The sequence below is a fragment of the Eleginops maclovinus genome, chromosome 11, assembly GCF_036324505.1.
Source record: "Eleginops maclovinus isolate JMC-PN-2008 ecotype Puerto Natales chromosome 11, JC_Emac_rtc_rv5, whole genome shotgun sequence".
Taxonomy (NCBI): Eukaryota; Metazoa; Chordata; class Actinopteri; order Perciformes; family Eleginopidae; genus Eleginops; species Eleginops maclovinus.
In genome coordinates, this window is record NC_086359.1 from 13245466 (window position 1) to 13271256 (window position 25791).

General features: G+C 38.8%; 1 protein-coding gene across 1 annotated transcript in view; it reads left to right on the plus strand.

Moving 5' to 3' along the window:
* Positions 1-25791, plus strand: part of fstl4 (follistatin-like 4) — a 310914-nt gene that overhangs the window by 4811 nt on the left and 280312 nt on the right. Inside the window, exon 2 of the mRNA XM_063894297.1 lies at positions 878-974. The gene's annotated coding sequence lies outside the window, so the exon portion shown is untranslated. The remainder of the gene's footprint in view (positions 1-877; positions 975-25791) is intronic.

Genomic DNA, 25791 nt, shown 5'->3' on the forward strand with positions numbered 1-25791 from the left:
GATGACCCTGGTCCATGAGATGCCCATGGAAATGTCTATGGTTCAGGGGCCCTAATTTGATGCCATGTTTAGTGCTGGGTGAGTTATGTTCTTGCAGATGATTTATTTCTGTTGCAGTGTATTGAAATTAGGTAAAGTAACCCAAAAAGTATTTTTAAGGCACACACTTCTACTGTCAAACTGCACCATTATCAGTATAGGCAAGTTTAAGGTTAAAGTGAGGTAACGGCAGGAAAAAAAGAACCTGTGCCCATGCATTTATACCAACTTGCACACACTCCATGTCTGATATTGCCTTTTCACCACTGAAAAGCCCATAATTGAAATGCAGCAAGTGATTTGGCACGAGAGTGACAGGCCTATTAGATATCGCTCTCCGTCAGCCGGGGTTATCCAGCGATGCTTTATTGCTCTGCTAAAACCCAAACACTAAAAACAACTGCCAGGCCTGCTCTGGTCAAGGAAACCATTTCATCACCTGACGGCAGCCATATAGCAGGAGGAATTATTAGAGAGGTGTCAGGGCAGCATGCAGGAAGGGGAGGAAAGTGAGGAGGGGAGAGGTGTTGTAATTTTCATAATGGAAGCGACTGCAATGTGGGAGCAGAAGGAAGGCTGATCGTTTCTGCTGCAGGAAAAATGCAAGAGAAAATGAAGGGTGAATTCCAATCAAGGTTTTCATTATTTCACTAAATTAGGGTTTTGGAGTTAAAGTTATTATCCTTAATTAACTCTGGTTCCAAAATAGTAACATAAGAAATTATTTTAAAATATTAAAGAGTCTGAAGTGACTACTTTCAAGGGAAGAAGCTCTTAATTTTCTTTTTAAATGTTGGAATCGTATCCATAAATCATTTTGACTTCCACTATTTCGTAGGTGTCCTGCCTGTCTATCTGCATGCCTATCTGCATGCCTTCTTTCATTGGACTCTTTGAGATGTCGGATTGTTCAACGAGCTGCTAGCTTGAAAGCTGTGAGTACTAACAATAGCTGTGTTTGTTGTTTGTACTCACTACAGTGTGTAGAAGTCCATAATGAGAGAGCTGAAGATATTGGCTGTCAGTGTTGCAAACTTTCTGTCTATTTTTAGCAACTATTGTGCTAGTTGGGCTAGCTACTTTTATTGGAAACGGGGTTGCCACACTGGGTTTAGTTTTTTTGTGTTGAATACTTTCAAACGTTGCAACCTTTGCTTTAATACAGCTTTGGACTCTTATTTTGTGAATTTCAGTTGCTTTTTATGCTGCATTTAGTTTCCACTATTTTCATTATTTATGTTTTTGGCAGCATGTTTCATGTTCGAATGTTGTTCTTTGCCATTTGTAAGTTTCAAACGAGTTAGTCAATCTCCATTCCATTACTTTAAACTACCAAGATTAGAAGAGGCTGTAACAAATACATATACATAACAAACAACAATATTGACATAAACATAATTTGAAAACCATTGGAAATGCTCCCGTGACTATCAGTGGCCTTATGTTCACAGAGATCACTAAAAAGCCTCCTGCACATGAGAACAATTTATCAAGCTCTCTCTATTCACACCCAAAGGGAAACATTTAGCAAAGCCTGTGATGTGTGAAGAGGTGAAGAGGAAGCAGAGATAGATTAATCTATAATCACCTAAAGCAGTGGTTAGCCGACTATCGAAAAAACCGGTGGGGCCAATTGGTGCCCTGTGCCGTAATGAACCTTTGTGTGCTGCCTGGTTTTTATTTCAAGCCATTGCTTCACTGAGTAGAAATGCAGAACGTTGTCCATTTTGAATCAGCCCTCAGCAGATTCTAAAGGTAAATTGGAATATGACCCCCTCATGAAATGTGAGCTTGTCTTATATTGTACTTCTTAATTACATATCTAAACATATATTGCATAGTAGTATTCATGTGTTAAAAAGTCCAATGTCAATTCCGTCATTTTAAGTTGAATTCATTTCCTAACAAATCTTAGTTAATAAGAACAAGTCCAATAACTTATGCATAACGAGCTTAAATATACCCTTCATATTTCCCCTTATTTTAAGCAATCTGAGGCTTGTGTTTTAAGGAATGAGCTGCCAACAGAATTAATGAAACCCTTTAGAAAACTATGATGTAGGCTGTTTTTTTTCTTAAAGCATATTCAAGTATTTACCATAATGTATCTTTTTTGATGAATTTCATTCATTTTGCTAAGTTATTACTTAACCTATAAGGCAATAAACCTCACATCTAGTGAGTGGCCCAGACCTCAGTATGTTTTTCTGCAGGTGGCCCTCAGTGAAAAAGGTTTGGACACCCCTGCTGTACGCCCTTCGCTGTTACTTTTGTTTAATTTTTTTGTTATACTTCATTGTCTTGCCTGGGCCATTTTAGTTCAGTGTGTAAGCATGCTAAAATGCTAACTAGCAACAACTACACCTTTTTGTTTGGTTATAAACCCAAAACATTTGGTGCACTTTTTCTTAGGAAAATACATTTCTGTCTCACAACATATTTGAAATGTCCACAACCAGGCTATAAGAAATGCTGTGCTAATGAGCAGAGGTATATTCAGCCTGAACAAGTCAAAACCACCTTTGTAATTGTGTCGGCCCTTTTTAATTAGACCTTACATTCCCCAGTAATTATTTCGACCTATCAAACACAGGTGTAACTAATCACATCAATCACTGCATTCACTTTACTTGTACAGCTTTGTTCTTACCACTCCATTGTATTAATGAAGACAAGTGTTGACCATGTGCAAGGCAGCAGTAAGAATATTGCAGTGTTCCCTTCTTGACTTGTCAGCTTTTGATCAGTAAGAGTAAGTGAAAACACCTGTGTAACTGTGCAGGCCATTTAATTAGATTTTCACCCACTGTGGGAACTTTCTTGTGTCAAACACAGGTGTAACTAATAACTTTAATGACTGCATTCAATTAAGGTGAGACAATTGCAGGATGGTAAAGGCTCTCAAATTATGTTGGTTCTGTGTGATGTTGGGGGACAGCAAAATGATTCCTTACCGGGATCAATATTACCATTTTTATACGGCAGTTTAAAAGAAAACAAGGATTTAAACTATACTGTAAGCAGGTCCACTACTTTTTTTTCATTACAAATTATGTTTATATATTACAAGTTCATTGTGTAGTTAAATGTAAATGCTTCCTGGATAATATGGATTCATTGAACATTTAGTAGATGCATACATTAACGTTACCTTATTGTTTGAATCGCATTTCAATAAAACGAAGCAATATGTAGGCAAACCAGCTATGCATTGTTAGCCAGTTGATTTTTTTTACCTCCTTTGACCTTCAAAATCGAATTAAGACCTCTGTGAATACATGGATGGAGACTGCAAAAAAACAACTTTATTTTTTTGAAAGAAAACATTTTTCGGATTCTCTGTGGAACCTCAGTGTGACACCAGGTCAGTGCGGTGTGCTCACCACAGAATAGCACTCCTGAGGTCTGAGGGAAATGTAGAAACTCAGGGTCGCAGTGAATAAAACCTGAGGAGTCACTGTCTGACCTTCTGTGACTGAACACACACACACACACACACCCCAAACCCACCGCAGCATTTCAACATACCATGTACCCTGGAATGTTGCAAAAAAATGTATTTTCCTGTACTGCTGCGGTACACATTAGGTCTAGCTCCATCCATCTTAGCGTCTTTAATTACAACATATCAGAATATCTATCAGAATTGAGTCGAGGCAATTCACTTCTGCACCATCCCCGATTTCACTGATTGTTTGTGTGACTGCAGCCTTAATCACAATGTTGCTTAACTTGTGCCGTAAGATAAATTGTCTCTGGAAAGGAGTTAATGTTTCTCTAATCTGCTCCCGGTCACAGACAGCCGCCAGAGGCGTTAAATAGACTTTAATTTTGAATTATCATTGGTCATTATATCACTGTCAATAATCTTACATTCTGATCTTATTTCCTTATAACCTTATGCAATTTTAAACAAGCAATTATCTTTTTTTTAAAGGACCTGACTGAGGTTTTTCATTGACTAAGATTAAAAAAAGAGAGATTATTCCCCCTCCATGTAATTACTTACTCCCTGACCCGTATTGTAGCACAGCTCGAACATCACCATTATTATTCTATCCAGCTTTCGAATTTTATCCGCAAAGCATAGACTTACTGCCTGCTTGCAGTATATGCCCTCACTAGTCATCAGCTTACATCTCAGAAGGTATCCTCATTTGAATAATACTTCAAGTGACAGTTAATTAATTTGCCCAAGAAAATTAAATGTCTGCTGTTTTCTGACTGAACTTGTGTTTGAATGAGGCCGTTGGTCTTGACAACACACAATTACCATTACCAGTTCTCTTCAGAAAATGCTGTCCACCTTATGTTTGAGGGTAGAAAAATGACTGAGATGTTTCTGCTGTTTTATTCATGGCCATCATAAAATAAAACCCCATTCACTTTACCTCATTAAGGTGCAAATGCATAAAAACAAGATTTTTCCATTTCAACATTTATTTTACTTTGAGACATCTTGCAAGTGATTTCAATTTGACTCATTAGACTTTCTTCTCTATACACAGTAAAATAAACGTAAACCAATCTTCTACTTTCAGTTTTGAACTTTGATAGCTGAAAAGGCTATAAACAGGAGAGTTCTTTGTTAAATTAATTAATCTAAAAGTAACTTCCCTTCTACCCTTGATGTGCTTTTGAGACGTCTCCATGTATTTAGCTATTACCGAACTTCACTTCTCCAGATGACCTCCATTATGGTGCCAGCTGTAGATGCTGGATACCTGTAAAAATCCACTCTCATGCAGAGGAGTTGGTGTCAGGTAGAGGTCACGCCACTGCCCCCTGAGATTTTGACTACTTCTGGTTTCCACTTTAACACGGCAGCTGTTGTGGTGGCATCCCACGCTCGCAACCAACAGATGCTAATAAGAAAAAATAAACAGCAGGAGGGAGAGGGGAGGACATTTTCTGAGCTGTGTGTCATCTGAGGCAGGCCACAGACAGGAATGGAGCCAGGCATTAACTTCATAAGGACAGGTATATTAGAGGCAGCCGTCTAAATGCCAGGCTGTAAATGCGTTCAGACAGTGGCTTAAAATCGGGGCATTAATGTGTTATTGCTTATTAGAGCCCCCATGTGTTCCAGCCTCAGGGACTGAAGGCCTCCCATGCAGTGCCTGCTTTTACACTGTCAGCTTATTCTTGGAATTGTGAGGACAATTACAATGCCGGGGAAACGTACGTTTTACCTCCTTGAAACTCAATGCTGGTGGTCAAGGAAAAAAAGGAGTTTGGAGTACGACACTCTGAATCTAAAATAGCCCAAATCATTCTTTCTCTATTGCTCTAATGTCAAGCATTAGATTTTGTGTATCGTAATATTTTTTGTTGTTGTATTTTTCCTCAGAAAAACCTTAAAAGCTAAACCAAACATTAGCATTCAAAATGAGTCATCTATTTTTGGCAAGTTTGCGTAGCTTGAAAACACATTTGGTGACAGACTGATCATGATTTAATGTGCTCAGAGTCATATATTTGCTTTTCAAAAAACAGAGCCAGTGGAAAACAATGTACATGGGTGTGCTGATTGAATTTATATTTGTCTCTACCATCAGATGGTTTATATCTAGCATTTGGAGTGGGTGATGCTAAACACTCAGGTGGCTTTGTTTTCACTTTGTGAACCTACCGCTGATCAAAGCAGCCTGAAGAGAAATACTGTTTAAAACAAAATCTAAAACATTGTTTGTTAATAGGAACAAGATGGAGACCTGAATGACCAAGAAAGCTAATTAGGGACCATTACATTGGCTAATTATCTCAAGAAAACTTTTAAATAACCTCACAAGAAGAACTTTATTACCACCTACGCTGGAGTCTTAATTGTACTTTGTGAGTGTGTGAAGCATTCAGGGCAAGATTTACCTAGATGAAAACGCAGGCTTTCATTTGTTTTGCTCGCACAATTGTGAATGTAATTAGGGCCTGATCTGCCTTACAGGGGCAATGTGCATGTGAAGGTGACCTCAGTGGGAGCAGTTCAGTGCTGGGATATATCAGAAAAGCCATGATTCTGTGTTGATTCTGCCTAGACAGACTTATTAATGACTGATTATACAGGCAGATTACACAAAATCGACTTATGAGGGCAGCAGGGTGGTGCAGTGGTTTACACTTTAGGCCTTCTTTTTCATGTTTTCCCTCTGTTAGCAAGGGTTTCTTTGGGTTCTCTGGCTTTCTACTACACTAAGTTCATTGTAGACTTTAAATTACAGAAGGTGTGAATGGGAGCTTTAGGGGTTGTCCGTCGCTATAGCCTCTTTTTCAATGGATAAAGAAACCCACTAACTCAACAGAGTGAAACCCATCAACACGTCTTTGCTTTTCCAATGTTCCAATAATAACGTACTCCTGATTTTTAGAATTTGAAAAAAAAGTCTGAATAAGTATCAAATAAAAAGGAGTAACCACCGTAACATTTACACTTTTTACTAACCCTGGTTTCGTTGCTGGCAGGGGTCTATTTTCTATTTCTAGCAGGTTGTTCCATGTCTAAAAAAAAGCCCATATAGATACTAATTTTGGTGGAAAAGGGGTATAAGTGTTAGCCCTGTGATATCCTGGTGACCTGTCTTTGCTGTATCCCACCTTTGCCCAATATCAGCTGAGATAAGTGGAAAATAGACTGCATTTATCAAGCGCTTTCTCCAGTCTTTGCGACTCCTCGAAGCGCTTTAACAAATACAGCATTGACCCATTGACACACATTCAAGGAAAGTTAGGTACAAAGCATTTGAACATACAGAACATAACATTTTTCTAAAATGTGTGTTTTAAAACATTGAAAACTAGCTTCAATAGATAATAGAATCCTTTCCCTTTGCAAGTGTTTGCCTTTCACCTGGCAGCACAAAAAGCAGGGTCAGTAAAGAGTGCAAGCATGACTTACTATATCAGTTTACGTTAAATTGAAACTTTATTGCATCCATTGAGCTTTTGGAAATCTTGTGTACATTTTGAGAAGTCACAGCTTTACACCAGAAAGCAATGAATATCCCACCCCATATTGGGATAACAAGCATACTTATAACAATATTTTATAACTATCATTCAACGGGGCAGAGTACACTGTGGATCTGCCCAGAAAAACATGTTATTTCCGCCATGCAGAGCGCCTCAGCAGAGAAGTGTTTCTCTTGTTTACTCAACCCCAAGCATTTCCTCCAGCCTTTTAATTTCCACCTCCCACCTCCTAGCTGCAGGTTTCCATGTTGTTGTAAGTTATTGATGTTGTTGCTGCATTTATTCATGTATGTGAGTTTAAACCTTACAACAGAATTGCAGGACGCTTTGTCATCACAGCATCGTCTTCCTGTGTGATACCACCCTGTAAACAAGGCAGGAACACTTGCTAAAACATATATACAGCTGATTAGACCTGCTTAGAGCATGTTGCTAAATAAATTTGCACATTAAATGAGGCAAAAATAAGAACGCTTTAATATATGGAAATCGTGTATCCATGCATGCCATGTGAAGACACACACACACACTGCCATAGAACATTTGCTTATTTATGCATAGCTTAATGAATGGCCTCATTAGAATAACTGGTAATATGTTACAATGATTATGGCAAGACATTAGTCAGCTCAATTGCGTCTTGTTTGTGGTTGTGAAGCAAACTGACCTACAGGAACATTCAGGACAAATACTGCAACTTCAACATTTTATAGTGCCATGACTTGAAGTATTGATAATGACTTAAAGAAGTCCTTTCTATGCCCAAGTTTATTTGATAAAGCAATGCCAATGTTAAAGTTTTAACAACTGAAAATGAAAAATGAATACAGTATATAGTTTATATAAGATGGCATATTGAAGTGGAGCAAAAGAAAAAAGCAATTATATAGCCCACGTTGGCTGGCAACCCTTGGATAACGAGCATAACTTTCTACCTTCTGTATCACCACTTACACGCCAACGTAGATGTGGAGTTAAACAAAGGGAATTGTAAAGGAGGGTGGTAGATGAGGCAGTTAAGTCAAGAAACATAATAATGTGAGGAGACAGAGAGGAAGAGTACAAGAGAAGAAAAGGAGATGGAAGAGGTTTGGACTGACTGTCAAGCAGGTATAAAGATGTAACTGTGGAGAAAAATGAGAGGGCGCAACAGCTGGAAGGAAGCTGTAGAAACAACATCCAAGCAAAGGCTGTTTGTGATCTGTGTTGAGCCCTCTGCGGTATTTGAAACACCGGGCTACTGCATGTTTCTGTGTTCAGTCTGCTGTCGTCAAACCCTGCTGGGGCTGCAGGGGGAGAGAAACATGGGATAGCAGCTGTAGCAGTGATAGTATGCTGTATGTGTGTGTTTGATGTGGCTGTGAATGCCTCCTTTGTTTTTAGCCTCGTGTCAATGTGTTTCTCTCCATGTGGCAACCTAGAAATTACATTCAGGCTATGTCCACACTGTGTGAACACAAATAATGTGGAATCCACTTATTTGTCGTCCAAATCTGATAAAGCTTTGATGTTTTGCAATGTTCCTACAGTCTTAAAGTTGAATTGCAATTCATTTGAATTTGACATCACAATTCTGCACTGGTAAGAGTCTTCGGGAGCGAACATTAGGAATCAAATCTGTTTCCGTGAAGCTGCCAGGATCATAGCCATACCTTTTGAATACGCCTCAACATACAAACTTAAGATGCTTACTCATTTTAGATTGAAGAGATGCTAGAATGATGAGGTTTACAGAAAATATGCGGACAGAGACCCAGGTATGATTTGCAAAATAAACACGAGTAGATATTTGTTTATTACATTTATTTTCAATGTTTCAACTTTTTCTTCCACACAGGTCCTAATCAGCAGTCTCCTGTGGTGATATATTGTGTTTGACCCAACCATCCTTTCCTGCACAAACTTTCTTTCTCTCTTTCTGACAATATTTTTTTTGCCACTCCTTTTGAACATGTTTAAGCACATTGCTATCTTGTCAACTGACCAGGTATAGCATAAATGTCAAAATGTTAATTAAGCACCAACAAAAAAAGTTGTTTATCAGTCAGGACACAGATGCATATTTCATTAAAGCTGCAGCTGTGAAATACCAACATGCAACAAGAATCACATCAACTTGAGACAAATACCCAGTAGAAATAGTTGTTTACCCTGAAAGGTAAAAACGCTTGGCTATCCATGTGCTCACAACACAGCTGAATGTCTTCAGGTGTTTAAAAATAATATCACACTGTGCATGTTCCTGTGTGTGTTTGGGACAGAAAAAAAGGGGGGGGGGAGAGTGAGTGGTGTCCCTTGAGGGGCTTTTTTCTGGCAGAGCTGGTGAGGTGTTGACAGTCGTCCTCCCGGCCTACTGTCTGACTGCTCACTAACAGCTGCTTCATGCCAAACACATTTCCTTCATTTGTCACTCTTGTTCTTCCTTTCTCCCTACCTTTCTTTCTTCATTTCTCCTTTAAAAACCAATGTCCTACTTTGGTTCTTTTCCTGTCCATCCTCATTGGCCTTCATTTCTGAATACCCCCTTTTCCAATGAATCTTTTTCAATCAAGCAGTTCATGTCATCCTTTCTTTCAATTTGTTTTCCATTCTTCTTTCTCATTCACTCAATCATCCGTTAATCCTCTCTTCTGTCGTCCTTACTTTAATCACTTCTCCTTACACAAGCCATCCCTAATTTATTCCTCTCTCCACCTTTCTCCTTTCCTAATTATCCCTCTTGCTAACTGTGCTTAGTTGTTTTTCCGTCTTCTAATATCCTTTCTCTTTGTATTTGTTCCCTATCTATCTTCTATTTCTCCCTATACCCTTTCCTTTCCTTCTTCCCCTCCCTCAATTTCTGTACTTATCTCTTCTCCCTGCTTCCTCCCCTTTCATTTATAGCTTCTTGGAGGGATCTTCTTAGTTCTTCCTCTGTCCTCCTTCCTCCTGTCATCTTCTTTAAATAGAAAAAAGGGAGGAGAGGCATGGGAGGGAAATGAGACGGAGTGAAAAGAGAGAGGGTGTGATTACTGTTATTAAGTCATTAAAACAGTAGGCTAATTGAATTGACAAGCTGTTAAGTAATTGTCTCTATTTGCTCCCATCCATTATTCAGATCTTGACTGCTGTTATGACAGCAGCCTGACACTTATTATAAGTCTGCGTATGTGTTTTGTGTGTATACCCATTCTCTGTATGTACTTGACAGTGCTGAAGTACTCACTATGAAATTGTTGGCAAAAAACACAAAAAGAAAACTAAAAAGGCGATCTTCATTAACACGTGCAATAATCTATTCAAATGTTGTGCTAATCCAGGGGATCCCTATTAGTTTTCGACCAAAAGATTATGACTTGATTTTATTTTGGTTCACTCTCACAAGGTCTTTACAGCTGTTTTTACAGAAAAATCTCTGAATGCCAGCTTTAACCAGTAGTTCCAACTTCTGACAAATTGCAACAAAGCAATACTAACTTCTAAAGGGTTGCATATTTGGGAATTATAAAGGCATTTAGAAAAAAACAGCAGAGGACAGTTTCAAATAACAAATATTTTTGGTGGAAAAAAAATTCTGTTATGATGTCAATAATTTTCCCTCCCCTTGGATTCCTTCTGTGTTTTGAAATCACTGCCTCAATGCACCATACCTGATCTCACATTTTATTTCCCCATTAAAAACATACAAACACTACCAAATTGTGCAACAGGTATGTAAAGTTATGAAAAGTTATCTCTTCAGAAAAGCTTTGGTTTTTAATTCCAGTCACACACTCGATCTGTAATCCTAGCGAGAGACAAATGATCAGGAAAGCTCTTCCTGTTCCATAATTCCAGCGGCCAAAAATGCGTGACACTAAGCAGTATTGGTCTGCTGATTGGCTCATTTCTTCTGCAAACTCATCATCTAAAGGCCCCTCACTGTGTCAGTGTGCACAGCCAAAGATAGCAAGTACACCAACAATAGCTGGCAGGTGTAGCCTCACTGAGAAATGCGCCAAGTGTGTATAGTAAGACAGCTTAGTGAGAGAGCAGATGCACACAAACACACAAACTCCCTCAGATATGATTATTCACTACGTGTGCAGGTGTGGAGAGGGAGAAAATGAAAATACAAGAAACAAAACTAATACTGTTTAGCAGGGATAGAAAAGAGTTATGGGTTACTTTCCTCAAGTGAAAGTAAAAAGAAAAAGGTCAGGTAAAATGCCCTAAGACTAAATACTGCGTCACCTTTCTTTTGAATAAATGAAATACATTACATGTCAACATTAACCCAAATGGTGCAAAATCACTCACCACGTAGCCTTCATCTAATTACACAAAAAAACAAACAAAAAAAAGCCCAACTAAGGACAAGAGAAATGGATATAATCTCAACCTCTATATAATATTTTTATGACATGATAAATAAATCAAAACAGTCAAATCCATGTAAATTACAATTTTTCTAATTGCACAAAAAGGAACAATTCACAAACAGCCACAGTAACAAGGGGACATGCAATACATTACTTCCACCCCTGCTGTGGATAGAAGAAATACAACCCGATATATATTTGTTAACTGTTCTAATCTAGCCCATCATTATCTGAAAGAGAACATACTGTACGATGTTTCACTTTTCTGTGTGCTTAAGAGAGACACAGCGGGGAAACCAGTATCCTAATTAACCACATGGTTTAAAGATCATCAGCTCTCACTTCAGATGCTGGTCCAAACTCTAACATGATTATCATTTTTAATCCAGCGGTTGGCATTCAGCTGCCGACTCTCACTCTGGATCTCTCGGAGTAATGTGAGAGCTCTCACTTCTGCTTAAGTACTCAGGATGGAGAAGTTAACCAAGACGTGTTATGAAGAGGACACACAAAGCATCACCTTCCCATCCACCCACACAATTACACACATTAAGACATTTGCGATTATCAATAATGAAGAATAAAATATTTAGATTCTCACATTTATAGGAAAATATTAGACAACATTATACCCGTTCTTGTTGTGCTGATGTTGTTGCTTTTGCTCTTCTATGGGGGGGAATTCAAGCCGTTTTATGACCTCCAAACAAAATCCAAAGAGTTTCCCTTTGAAACAGCAGCACACTGCAATTGTCCGTTTCAGAGTCTTTAAAACGTACTGAAGAAATACTGCATTTGGTAAAGGCACAACATGTCATGGACTACAAAGCAAGCATGAGCCGGTTCTTTATTTGGTGATTAAGAACTATTTTTCCCTTCATTCATTTGTCTGACTGGCAGAGGTCAGATGTCGCAGTCTGCTAAAGAACAGAAGGTCTGAAACTAAAAGGCCTTTAGAATTCACTATCAAGGACACGTCGGCAGAATTGATGTCCGTGACATCAGCTCACCTGATGGATTAGGATCTCTACACTGCCCTGATGCTCAAAGTTGCCCTTATAAAAAATGCTTATGTATTTACATGTCACAACCAGGACATGCATTTGGAATTGTGGTTATGAATTCCTTAATTATGAATCTAACTTTGTGAAAAAATTAAAAATATATTTGTTGCTAGATTATTTTGTAGTTCTGTCCCACTTTGCTTTCCTGGTAACTGTGATTTTGTGACATGATATAACCTGTAGGTTTCCTGCAAACTACCCATATGGTGGTTTAGGCATGCAAAGCAAATGCTAAATTGATGGATACATGTGAAAGATGCTGGATGAGGAGTCGATTGTTAAAACTTTACTGAATCGTTTAAGTGCAGATTTAAAATTCCACGCTGTTTACATCCATCCTAATAGTCTTCTCTGTCTTTGCTGATGTCTTTTTCTTGCATTTATGTCACAAAATGGTGATCATGCAATGCAAATACCTTGCTCCACAGCACACCTTCAAAGTTCAACTGATAAAAACAAAATACAAAACAGAAACAATATGCATGCCTATGTATGGCAAGCTTTCTAACACATCCTTTACCTTGAATGCAGAGCAGCAGATGCTTTGGTAAAAAAAACACTAATTAGCTCTGGATGACAGCCAAACTCTGTATGCCATCTGCAGTCCTGTCACGTTGAACATGGTGCTGAATGTTTCCTGACCCTTTCCTGCATAGACTGAAACATGCCCCCCACGCTCTCCAGATTTATGACCGCCTCAATACTTAAGAACCACGTGGTTTAGCTCTGCAGCGGAGATAAATGGCTGCCTTTCGAAGTCCTGGAGTTTAGTAAAAGGCGAGCAGAAATCATGGGTGGGAAAGGACACTTGGGAGAAGTGTTTTCATCTGTTTTGTGCCAGAACTTTTTAGCAAGCTGAAGGCAAAAGAGGTAGAGGAAGTGATGAAGGAGGTGAAAGCATTGATGATGGAGATGAGAGGTAGAAGAGCTCTTGCTGTAGGGGTGAACATATACAGTATAAAGAGGGGAGGTGGTTGGAGAGTAAAGAGAAATGGGAAAATAGAGAGAGGAAGGAAAGAGGAGTTGCAATATGAGGTTGTTTGAAATCAAAGGAAGGGGTATTTAAGCAGATACGACAGTTTGGAAAAAGTTAAGAAAAAGGTGTTTTGGCGCAGAGTGTATTTCAACACAAGGAAAAACACAAAGAGGAAGACTTTAGGGAGAAGGACAAGCAAAGAATACATACCAGTGAACAAACGCGGTATCATTACCCTGCAGTGATTAGATCATCCATTGTCCCAAAACATGTTGCCCTCAAGAATGCAACGGTCAGTGACTCAAATTTCGGCTTGTAGGATTTAGGAATATAAATGCTAATTCAGGAAACAGGAGTCTATACCTCTGCTGAATGAAAGCGATGCAGAGAGACATACAAAGACACACCATGCATTTACCCAGCATGCCCAGCCCTGTGCAGCTTCTGAGCAACCCTATCTATAATGTTTTATTTTGGGAAGATATTCACTTTACCCTTGCATAAAGTCTAATCAAAATAAAGTCTATGAAAAAGTCCCATGCAGTTTATTTATTTTCCGCCCTTCTATTATTAAAATCCTCCGTCAGAATAAGCTTTCTGGAAGCTTCATTTCTGCTCTGGTTGTGACACGAGATTAAGTTCTTGTGGTAGTGATGCGACGGCAGCGTGGAGTTGGTGTAAACAGCTTTACGGTTCTCCCTCTTCCCCCATTTGGAGCGCTCCATGGCTGTCTGGGTAATTCTATCTTCTGGGAGCCAACAACGCGGGGTACCTGCCATGGACGAATCCATGGCTATGAGCAGATAGTGCGCCACTGCAGGATGCACACATGTTGGGGGCCGAAAAAGTATCTGTTTCAGTGGGAAAGAAGAGTTCAAAGAGCTAAAAGGATTAGACTGGCAGGGAATGAAGAAACACGGCATACAGGTGGAACAGAGTACATTACATGACTGTATAATAATGTTGGCACAGAGCTTCCTGAACATTCATATCAGGTATATGTATTAGCTACTAATATAAGTTGTCTTTAGGGTGTGATGTATCATTTAAACAATAGCTTGACTGCAATGAATGACTGCAACTGTCATATACAAAAGTACTTAAAACAGAGTTACTGGCAGATGTCAAACTCGCCCAACGTCAACCACATTTTCAAGTTGTTTCTGTTTTAGCCATTTTTGCACAGTTCAAGTGTAAGCAGCTTTTTGTTAACACTATTAGAGTGATACACAGTGGCATTACTACAAATTTAGCTTGACATTGCATGTGATTGTTATTGCGGGCCACAGGCTGTTTGGACTAAAAGAAAATCCCTGTACAGAAAAAAAATGCCAGAGCAGAAAAGCTCCAGGAACACAGACTTAATCAAAAAAACAGTTTGGAGCTTGCTGGAGGTTGGATGGCATGTGCTTGATATGCCAACCCACTTTACAGACAATCACAAAACTCCCTGCTGAAATATGGATTGCTTTAAACATGACGCATATAATGAAGCAACTGCAAGGAAGCATCAATCAGGTTACACAAGCATGGGTTGAACCCACTACCCTCTTTACAAACACACACATCTTCACTGCCAAATGTCTGAACAGGTGAAAAGCAGGGAAAACGGTCTTCCAAGTGCCATATAGACACAATGTGAAATCATTAAACTGCATCGCATTATTATAATTAAAACTGAAAATGATCATTCCATTAAACGCACTTATAAGATCCTTTTCATACAAAGGCAGTTCAATGTGCTTAAAGGGGAAAATGTGTTCTTTTGTTTCAGAGACAGAGAACATTAGACAAGCACAGTTGATGCTGATAAAGTAAATGATAGCATTCTCGTTCACTGATATGTCTGACACATTTAATGGAAATTAATCAACATTAATTTAAGTAGTTAAACCTGTGCTTTTTCTGCCAAGTATTACACATGCTGTGAAAGGACTCGTGACACATCAACAGCAGTTGTTTCAGATTCAGGTTTGGAAATTCAGATGTAGACAGATCTAAAATCTAAATGAACAGCGAAAAAAAAAGGAATACATTCTGCTCACTTTACACAGCACAGTTCCACTTCAAGAGTTGAGTCCCGAAAAGGTATATTTTATGCCAAAAGTTTGTAACACACACACTTATACATAGGAGAGTATTGTGTGCCTTTAAGCATTCCCTGTCAAGTCGTCACTCCTCCATCGAACCGAAGAACCGTTTCATCATAACACTTTCAAAGGAGTCAAAATAATTGCCTGGGACAAGAGAAAGACTGCGGGGGAGAGAGAAATGCATAGAAAGAGGAAAACTGTGTGAATAAATTCACTCATCAACCCCTGCAGTGTAATTATAAGTGATCCACAAATAAACAAGACAACTTTAAACATGTCAACACTTACAGTACAGTGAATCGTCCCACAGGATGTTGCAGTAACCTTAAAATAATCTGTGAAATAAAAAAAATGGCGGTTGGTAGTCACTCACCATTGTTTCAAGTGGAAGAGCAGTTACATCTCCTTAATAGCCACTAGATGGGGGTTACAAAATATTTGTGTTTTGATAATTGGCTCTCTAGTTTATTTAACTTCTTTGAATCTATTTTGTCCTGGTGCTGTTGTTAGGAATTATTGTTCTAGGAATGACCTAAATGCTGGTGTTTAACAGCTACTAATAATAGGGCTAACATTGTGTAGCTTTGTCCTTGTGTAAGAATTATTTTAACCAAAACTGAAGTTTTGAAAATCCACTTTAACGGAACATCATGCTGCCCGGATTATGTACAATATCTGCCAAATTGCAAAATGTTTTCTCACCCAATCAAGGAAAATGTTTACTGACACTGCATTTTGTTTGTAATGCTGTAGCATCTTAGTGTTAATTTTTTCATATTGAAGCCCCCCACAAGACTATGTTAAGTTTAGGGACAGCTTGGGGATTGGTGTAAAGAAAAGTATCTTAAAGCGTGAGGTTATGACATCATCTTCTCATAAAAAAAATAACCAAAAATTGTATATTTCATGTGTCCGAATTATGTGCGACACATTGTAGCAGTTCCTACACTAGAACCATGTCTCTGTGCATAACCCCGGCAGCATGTATGGGTATTCTATCACTTGCCAGATTAACAGGCATTTGTTGATAAGTCTTTTGAGGAGAAATGCCGATATATTGCATATTTTGCTATTGTTGATGCCCTGATAAAAACGAAGACACTGACAAGACAATGCAGATTCTTGGCACTGCCATGAGTAATGTCTGCTCTTACCACTGCAAAAAGTTGCCTAATTTTTCTTCCTTTTTCCTGGCACTATGGCCCACTTTGATGTCCCTATGTTAAATATTGAATGTACATCCATATTTCACTAGCTGGGCCCCAGAACAAGACGGAGGGCAGGATGATAAGCATTGCCAGGGAATTTCACTTCTCTAATTGCCCAGAGTTGATCTCAGCATAGTGCCTTGACCTGTAGTAATGGAGCTGCTTGAGAGACACGGTAAATATAAATAGGAAGGGGGAAGCATAAGAGTGGATGAACGGAGGAATACACAGCACTGTCAAACATTCTAAGCAATTCAACTTTATAACCCATGCTTACTCTTTGCCTTAAAATGTCAATGGAATTAATATTCTGATCAAAGTCTGCTTATACCTGCTGTTCTGTGTGGTCTGTTGTGATTTTCTTTCAAATGTAACATATGTTTAGGCTCATTGCCAAGAGATTTAATCTCGAACCACATTAACCCAGTTTTAAATGAAGTTTCAAGGTCAGTTAGTCATTCACGCATTATATTTACAAATTGATGATTTTAATTTAATGAAACCACACAGGCAAGGCCAATGAACGTCAAGTTGCTACCAGTTACATTGAACGTGCTGGTAGGAAGTGAAGTGGATAACAACTAACACATTACTTTAATGGCTTCCTGTGAAAATAGCATTGACTCAGTATCACAGAACATTCTCTCAAAGCCGGAAAAAGAAGATATTTGAACACATTGCCACCCTAATAAGTCTTTGGTAGAAACTTCTAGTTCTGATTTAAAACAAAAAATAATATTGGGATAAGTCACACATAAAGTATATACTTGTATAACACTTGTGCGTCTTTCAATTAAAGAAATAGCAGTAGATAAAAGTTGGTGGTGTAGCAGATCATTTTAGTTGGTCACTGCAGTCAGCCTCATTAAAAGTCTGTGTCAGTAAGCAATAGAAACCTTGTGTGATCTGGACATCTTATCATTTAAGTTTATTTATTTTGTATATGTTAACATGTTAATCATCAAACATTGTTTGATTTTACTCTCTCCAATCCTATATTTTACAGTGAAACAGTAAAAAAGAGAAAGAGGTAAACGGAGGAAAAAGGGGGGTGGGTAGATAATTAAGATGGAAGAAGAGAAGAAATACCTTCAGGAGCTGACTGCGGATATTTGTCTAATTTCAATAGACTCTAGAGGCAAAGCTTTTTCTATTTAAACATCTCTAAATGCTAATTCTGTTTGCATCATTAAAATTTTTAGGTGGAACCTGTGACACATGCGGATTACCTCTGATCCAGCAACGAGGGAAAAGAAAAGTACACTGCAAAAAAGAACATGTCATCCTCTGCAGATGATTTAAATTGTTGAAAATTAAATGAATTGACACTTTATTTTTGCAGTGTATTGTATCCCTGTCAGGATGGCAGCATCTAACTGCAGTTTCACAGGGGGTCTCATCTATATTCATCTAAAGCTTTAAAGATTTTAAATGATGAATAATGTTCTTTTGAATAATAATAACCAGGCCTCTTGCCACTGCTTCACTCAGTAAGAAAAAAAATGGACTTAATGTACTGTCCAGTAAAATCATGTTTTAGGTTATTAGATTAATTACTGACACATTTTGATGAGCTCCGCTCCGACAGATAGGCCGAGGGTGCATGGATATTCATCTCTTACAGAAATATCCTCATGTGGTGGTTTTATGTTTAAATCATGATTGTGAAAGGGAGGAAAATACGAGGCAATTTGGTTTTTGGTAATCTCTTGATGTGCTTTGAAGGCTTTTTTACATCAACAGTGAAGGGAATCAATGTTAGACTATGTACATTTGAATTTAAATGATTGTCATACCAGGGAATTAATGTTATATTGGGGTATTTTTTTGTATCTCTCTCAGCTCTTCCAATCTCTAACAGTAGTTATGTTTTAATGTATGAGTGACACTATGAGATCATTTTGTATCCTTTGTCTTCCTGAGTAGTTCAGTAGGATATTTAATAAGGGATGGGATACATGCAGCCGGCTGTCTTTCCCTACTGAGCAAAAACAGGGAGGGGTGTTCTGCACCCCAGCATGAAAAACAGCCACATTTTGGAAATTCTTTTGAAATGAATAAACTGGGTCACTAACAATACAAAAGAAAAAGGGTTAGGTTAAATAATAATAAAAAGAACTGAACACAAATTTGCTCATTATACGGTTGAATACAAAATCCAAAATGTAGTTACTTGCTATTCGTACGTCTTGGTCCCCGATAGGACAGAGCCCTTTTTGCAGGTGATGCAAATGATGTTGAGTGCTTTTCATTGCAAATGGCGAGCAAACCGCTTCACTGTCAATCAAAAACAATAACAAAAAGCCGGCCCCAGCTGCTTAAAAAAACAGTGTCTAGATTTGCAAAACTCTCACTAGATTGTTCAGGTTGTTCATTGGCCTTAAATAAATAAATAAATAGTCAGGAAATGTCTCGCAAGACTTTTTTATTTCCAAAACCAGAAGTCGTTGAATCTAAAATATGCATTGTAATCTGTTTCTGATGTCTGCCTTGGCATCTTGTGTGATTTGTTTATGGCAGCAGTGCAGTAAGAGACTTTAAATGTGTAGCTTTGTGACTGTGGCACTGATGAGGTAGCACTGCCAGGTTTTATGAGCACAGCCTGCAGGCCTGTGCTATGCCCAGCTTTATGGGAGAAAGGTAGATATGGAAGCCAGAGAGGTTCATCTAGGGGTTGTTATGGACCTTGTATGGGAATTCCTTCCCCCTGAGGACACAATGTGGTTGCGAGAGAAGGCTATGTGAAACAAAAAAAGAAAATGTGTGTGTTCATGTGTCTTCATGCCAGAATGGATGAGGCTTTGGCTCTGAAACAGTGGAATGGTAGGTCACACCCTCTCTCCATCACCTGAGAGCTGATCCTCTGAGGACAAGTATGTGTCTCTGTGCGCACATGTGTTTGTTCCTACTCTCAAGCCAAAGCCTTTTATCCTGACAGATGTCTATGTCTCACCTGCTTTAGTGTGATGTCGTCATACTGAGACAGCTGTTGAATCTTTATTTGACTTCTCTGAGGTTAATGGAAGATACCTTAAAGTGTATTTGATAGACAGCGGATGTGCTGAGCAGGAAGGCAATACATGATAGATGTAAGCAGCTTGTCAGAAATCATTGTAATGAAAGTATACGTACATTTTTCATGTGAAGGAGCAGATGTCTCTTTGCTGGTACAGTGTTACGTATGAAGAAGTATGTGTGATCCATTTCCTGAGCACTTCATGGAGCAAAGTGAAGGTATTTAAGCTGAGGGGTATGCAACACATTTAAATGATCAGCTATTCAGTACAAATGTCCTCTTTGCTATCATTGTTGCTTCTGAAGCATCCAAACATTTCACATGATGGCGGTCCAAATGTCAGTGGTAGTTGCCTGCAGTTATATTGGAGGAAACACCGGTTGTTGTTGTTGACGACTTGTAGAACGTATATGGGTTGAATCAGACATGTCAGTCTGTTGTTGGGGCTGTGTTGATGTTTGTTTCCGTTCAGCTGAAAAACACATCACATAAATATAGCAGTGCTTACTGAGGAATATTGATGTGAGTGTGTTTTTTGCCCTGCTCCAGTTACATTTCAAAATCTTCACATGAAGCTGATAGCAATGCCACACAAGCTGATGATTTTTGAAGTAATGAAATCATACGATGTTAATGTCAGCCATGTTCCATATTGCAGTCTTTGGGTATTTTGACTTTGAGAATATTGATCTCCCCGTCATTCACTGCTCACTCTTCATTCCCACCTGTCTTATATATTCAGCCACACAAGGAGAGAAGGGAGATACTTTTCAGTGTCACAAAGCCCCCCCGGTCAGTCTCTCTGTGACAGTCCCTCTCTGTCAGCGTTGCTGGTGCTGCTGCCCTGGGATTCCCTGGGATGGAGGCCAGTTTGCAGCTGACAGCTGCTTGCACTGTAGTTCTCCTCCAGCTGGATGGATTTGCGTGGCCTAGACTGTTAGTTAGTTAAATGAAGCCCTGAAGGAGCATGAAGAGCTTGCCTGCAGCAGCAGCACTTCAAATCAGCCAGTAGAGGAAAGTTATTTTCCATTGAGAGCAAGAGCAGATAAAAATGCACTCTGCTGTCACCTCTGGGAACATGGGTAATGCAGGAGCAGGTTAGCACAGAGATCTGTATGCACAATTACACAATACATTTCAATGGCAGCCCTTCAGAGCTGCCACTAAAAGCAACTCCTCTTCGATTGAGAATCTAACAGTAATAGATTACTCTTGTCAGTTTTGGGACTGGGTTACAGGGTATTTTGACCTGTACGCACAATTAAACAACATTTTTTTATGCCTGCTACTTCAATTTACTGCATGTTTCTGATTCTGAGTGCCGAGCAAACATCAGCAAAGCCAGACTTATAGTATATGAATGTATACTGGTCAGGTGAATAGTTTTTAGAATCAGGTGCTGACAAAAGAGACTTAATCTGTGAATATATGTCACCACTAAATCTCATAAATGTAAACTAAAAAAGCTGATGTTTCAAACGGAAAATTCTAAAATCATTAGAATGTGTCTTTGTATTTTGGTTTTACAAAAAGGTGGGCATAAGGCAAAAAAGACTTAGAAAGAGTTTGACTGTGAATGTCCAACTCTATTAATTTTAGTATAATTTGCCGCAGGGTAAAAAATAGAAGCCGCTAAATTCCCCATCAGTCTAGACTCTAGACTGATGTTAACGTAAAATATATGTTTTAGCAACAAACGTGAAAAGAGTGTTATTTATATGACTGATAGTTAATGATTTTAAGAAGGAATAAGTATTATGCAGAGTTTGCTCACAACGATTGGTCCGTGATCAATCAAAACATGCACATTATGTTGTTGTGAAGGATGTGCTAGACTTCCAGGAACAGGAATGTTAACAAACAATGGCAATTTATGTTATTCTTATTCAGAAATATGTTAAAAATGACTTGTGACCTTGATGGATATCTTCATATATTGATATCTACTACTGTAGATGAGTTTAAAAGAGATATCCTTCTTTTGATCCTTCAGTTTCTGGGTCTCAGTAAAGTAATTGTATTAATGGTGTTCACAATATAGGTACCTTTTGGAAAAATAAAGGGGCATTTAAACAACAAAGCAGAGCCATGAGAGAGAATCTAAATTCACAACATTAAGAATCAGTGTCTTTTAGAGTAGGGTAAAACATTACGATTAAATCCCATTACGATAGAAACTGCACATTGTAAAGAAGTAGGTCCATAGCATGAAGTAAATTAAAAACCCTTCACATCGGCCTCAGTTCACTGCCACCTCCAGTAATTGTACCAGAAAAGAGCCGAGTCGTTTTGTCTTTTTTTGTTAAACTTCCATAGTAATCATTTTTCTGATAGCCCAAATGGCAGTTGGCGATAATGTTGACATAACAACTGAACGGTAATCATTACTCCATCATCCCGAGACGACTAAATCGACTGTCACTTGTCTTCACTTTGCAACTTTAAACAGAAGTGTCACTTTATTGACATAATTTATACGGATAAAGAGCTCTTTACAGTCACCTCCTGGCTGGCATGAATCAACTAATCTCACACACACACACACACACACACACACACACACACACACACACACACACACACACACACACACACACACACACACACACACAGTCTCACCTCTAATTTCGCATTATCGTCCTGAAACGCTTTGAATTATTCATGGGATGCCCTCACTATAGGGAGAAATTGAAGAGAGGAAAAGAGGTTGGAAAATGGAAATGAAGTGGGAGGAAGAGAAACAGAAAGCAAGAATTAGATGTGATCAAAACAGTGGAAACAAAGAATTTAAGTGAAGCAGCAAGAAAGGGGGAAAAAGAAAAACACAGGTGGAAAGAAACTAAGAGAATATGAAGTTGGATAGTCAATGTATACGGATAAAGACTTGACAAATGGAGTCAGAGAGTTAAGAGCTAAATAAGAGATTATAGGGAGACCCACCTTCAGCACCAGGAGTAAACAGTTTTCTGCACGCAGGACAGGTAGATCAGATGTCCCCGGGAGTGGATGAATGAAGCAGGCGTCTGTCAGCTCATAAATTGTTCCAAATTAGCAGAGCTTTCATTTAGCATATGCCCGCTTAAACTGAAAAAGAAAGGATGGAGAGAGAGAGAGCAGGGGGAGGAAGATTTACTACCCTTTTTTTCCCTTCGTCCCAATGGTCCACATGATTCTCTCCACCAACTGTAAGCAAGCCTGAGGACTAGTGCCTCTAAACTGAGTCCTGTCTGAATATTCATTGGCTTAATTTGCATAGCCCACAGATGGCGAAAACAGATGCTCGTTACGGCAAGTGTCAGTTTTCAAAAAATTGCTTTCATGACAAAACAAATAAAGCTATACAGGAGGATGGAGCGGCTCGAAGCCTCCTGGCAGAGCTGCCAAGAGATAGAGTGTGTGTGTGTGTGTGTGTGTGTGTGTGTGTGTGTGTGTGTGTGTGTGTGTGTGTGTGTGTGTGTGTGTGTGTGTGTGTGTGTGTGTGTGTGTGTGTGTGTGTGTGTGTGTGTGTGTGTGTGTGTGTGTGTGTGTGTGTGTGTGTGTGTGTGTGTGTGTGTGTGTGTGTGTGTGTGTGTGTGTGTGTGTGTGTGTGTGTGTGTGTGTGTGTGTGTGTGTGTGTGTGTGTGTGTGTGTGTGTGTGTGTGTGTGTGTGTGTGGGAAGGGGAGTCAAGACAGTTTTGCAAGAGAAACTTTTAAGCATTTGAGTGAATGTGCAAGTCCATTTCTAAACGTGTGGCGTGTGTGTAGTATGAATTTGCATTTAACATACATAAGCATAATGAACATAATTGTTTGTATTTGAATAACTTTTATGTGCTTTTTTTAAAGTTACGCCTTGGGAAAATCAACAAACATTTATTGAAGACAGTGGATGAGAGCTAAACGTTATGTCTCCTCTTTAATATTCAATAAAGCTTTGTGTCAGCGAAATAGCGGGGCAAAAGCTTTAAGGTAAAAACAGTATTTTCTTGAGCTGTAGACAACTGTATCAGCACCTTTTTTGGCAGGGGAGTGAGAACAGTACCCATACATTTCAACAAGTAATCACTATTGTTGCATTCTGTACTAATCATAGTTAGAGGCCTGAGGGCAGACAGACAAGGCTAAGCAGGTACAACACAATGCTGTGTAAAACACTTATTCTCTACTTGTACGTTCTTACATATCTACGGTAATCTAAGATTGTTTTTAGAAAAGTTAATTAACTTCTCTGTGCTTTTGCTACAAGGGGGCTGAAAACTGTTGTAAATAAAGCACAAAACAGGGGCAGGGAGCATATAAAGCGTAAAATAAGACATCATGTATTTAAAGTCCCTTGACTCAGCAGTCTTTGTGATAATTTACTTCCTTGTTTACTACTTACCTTTTCACAAGAGGACAGCATTGGGTTTCTCATTTGTTGTGACAAGACATCAGCAGAAAACATGCTATCACCGGAAAGAAAACAAATGAATGTTTTGTAGCAAGAAGGAACAAAGCATATAAGAAAGGTTGAGTTTTTTTCACACGTACGTTAGCATGCTAACAGTGACAGTGCTAACATGCTCCTGCTAACTGTTTTAGGGTGATGAGAGTCAATAGTTTAATGTTTCCTCTTTATAAGTAGGAAACATATTCATTGCCTAAAAGCATTTTGAATAATCCAGATATATACATGAGATGTAAAAGTATTTATCACAAAATATGTTTCGCTTATGCTGTCATACATCCTAAATGAGGGATGGTGGCTTTAAAATGTAAGCTCAGCCCCCTCATCCCAAGCTTTATGCAACTGCAGCACACACACACACACAGACAGACAGACAGACAGACAGACAGACAGACAGACAGACAGGACACACACACAGACAGGACACACACACAGACACACAGACACACAGACACACAGACACACAGACACAGACACACACACAGACACAGCATCCCTCCAGTAGCTTTGTGCTGTGTGAGCACACAAATGAAAATGCTTCCTGCAGAACAATTCATTAGCCACACCACACAGTTTCCTCTACTGCACTGCTGGTCATGAGTGATTTTACACACTCTCTGTCTTTTCATTTTTGTTTCATCCCTTCTCTTTTTCTCTCCTTGTTTGTTCAATTCAATCTGTATTTCCTCGCATACCATTTTCACTTTTACTGTTTAATTATGTTGCATTCAGTGATCCCAAAAGCTCCCACCTGGACAACAAAGTAACAGAACAGCTGTTGAAGATAAAATTTCACATTGAAAATCAACATGCTTTTTTTAACGTATCTATGTTGTGTCTTAGGTCAAATGTGAACAGGGTGCTGTTGTGCAGTGTAACATGTTTAAGCTCTGCAAATCAATATGTTTAACATTAACAGGAAATCAAGTCACCATATGTCTAGTGAACAAGGTTGCTTGTAATTGAAAAACATGAGAGAATTATCCCCAACTTCCAGTAGTCCTTAGCTTTTACCCACAAACGAATGTATTGTTGTGTCAAGTCTGCTGGTTGTTAATAGAAAGTGGTTTGCTGATGGCTTATCCATAATTTATTAGCTTATTGTCTTCCAAAAGTGCTGCTTTAATATGGTATAGAGTAGATTATTTAATGTGTGCATTTGGTTTGAATACTATGTTTGGCTGATGTATGAACTATTATTGACTTCAAGCTGGTAAGGATAGTCTATTGAATTGAAATAAAGCAAGTCTTCCTAGCCGTGCTAGTGGCAATGTAAGTCCATTGTTTGGGCGATCCATCACTTTGGTGCAGGCTGAAATATCTCTACAACTCTTGGATGGTTTGCCACAAACTGTGTTACAGACTTTAATATTCCCCTCAGGATCAACTGTAACAACTTCTGTGACTTTTCATTTTCCCCATCAGGCCAATTTCCTTTTCGTCCAATTCTCTATGACTTTATGATTGATAACCTGCCGATCTAATGACACTCCCATCAGCATCAGTTGTTCTTTTGTTCAATGCTAATTGGAAAATGTTGGCATGCTAATGTAAGACGTCAACATGGTACACTATAAAGCTGCTAAACATCAGCATGTAACATTGTAATTGTGAACGTTTTAGCGAGCTGACGTTGGCATTTAGCGAGCATCACAGCTGTCCC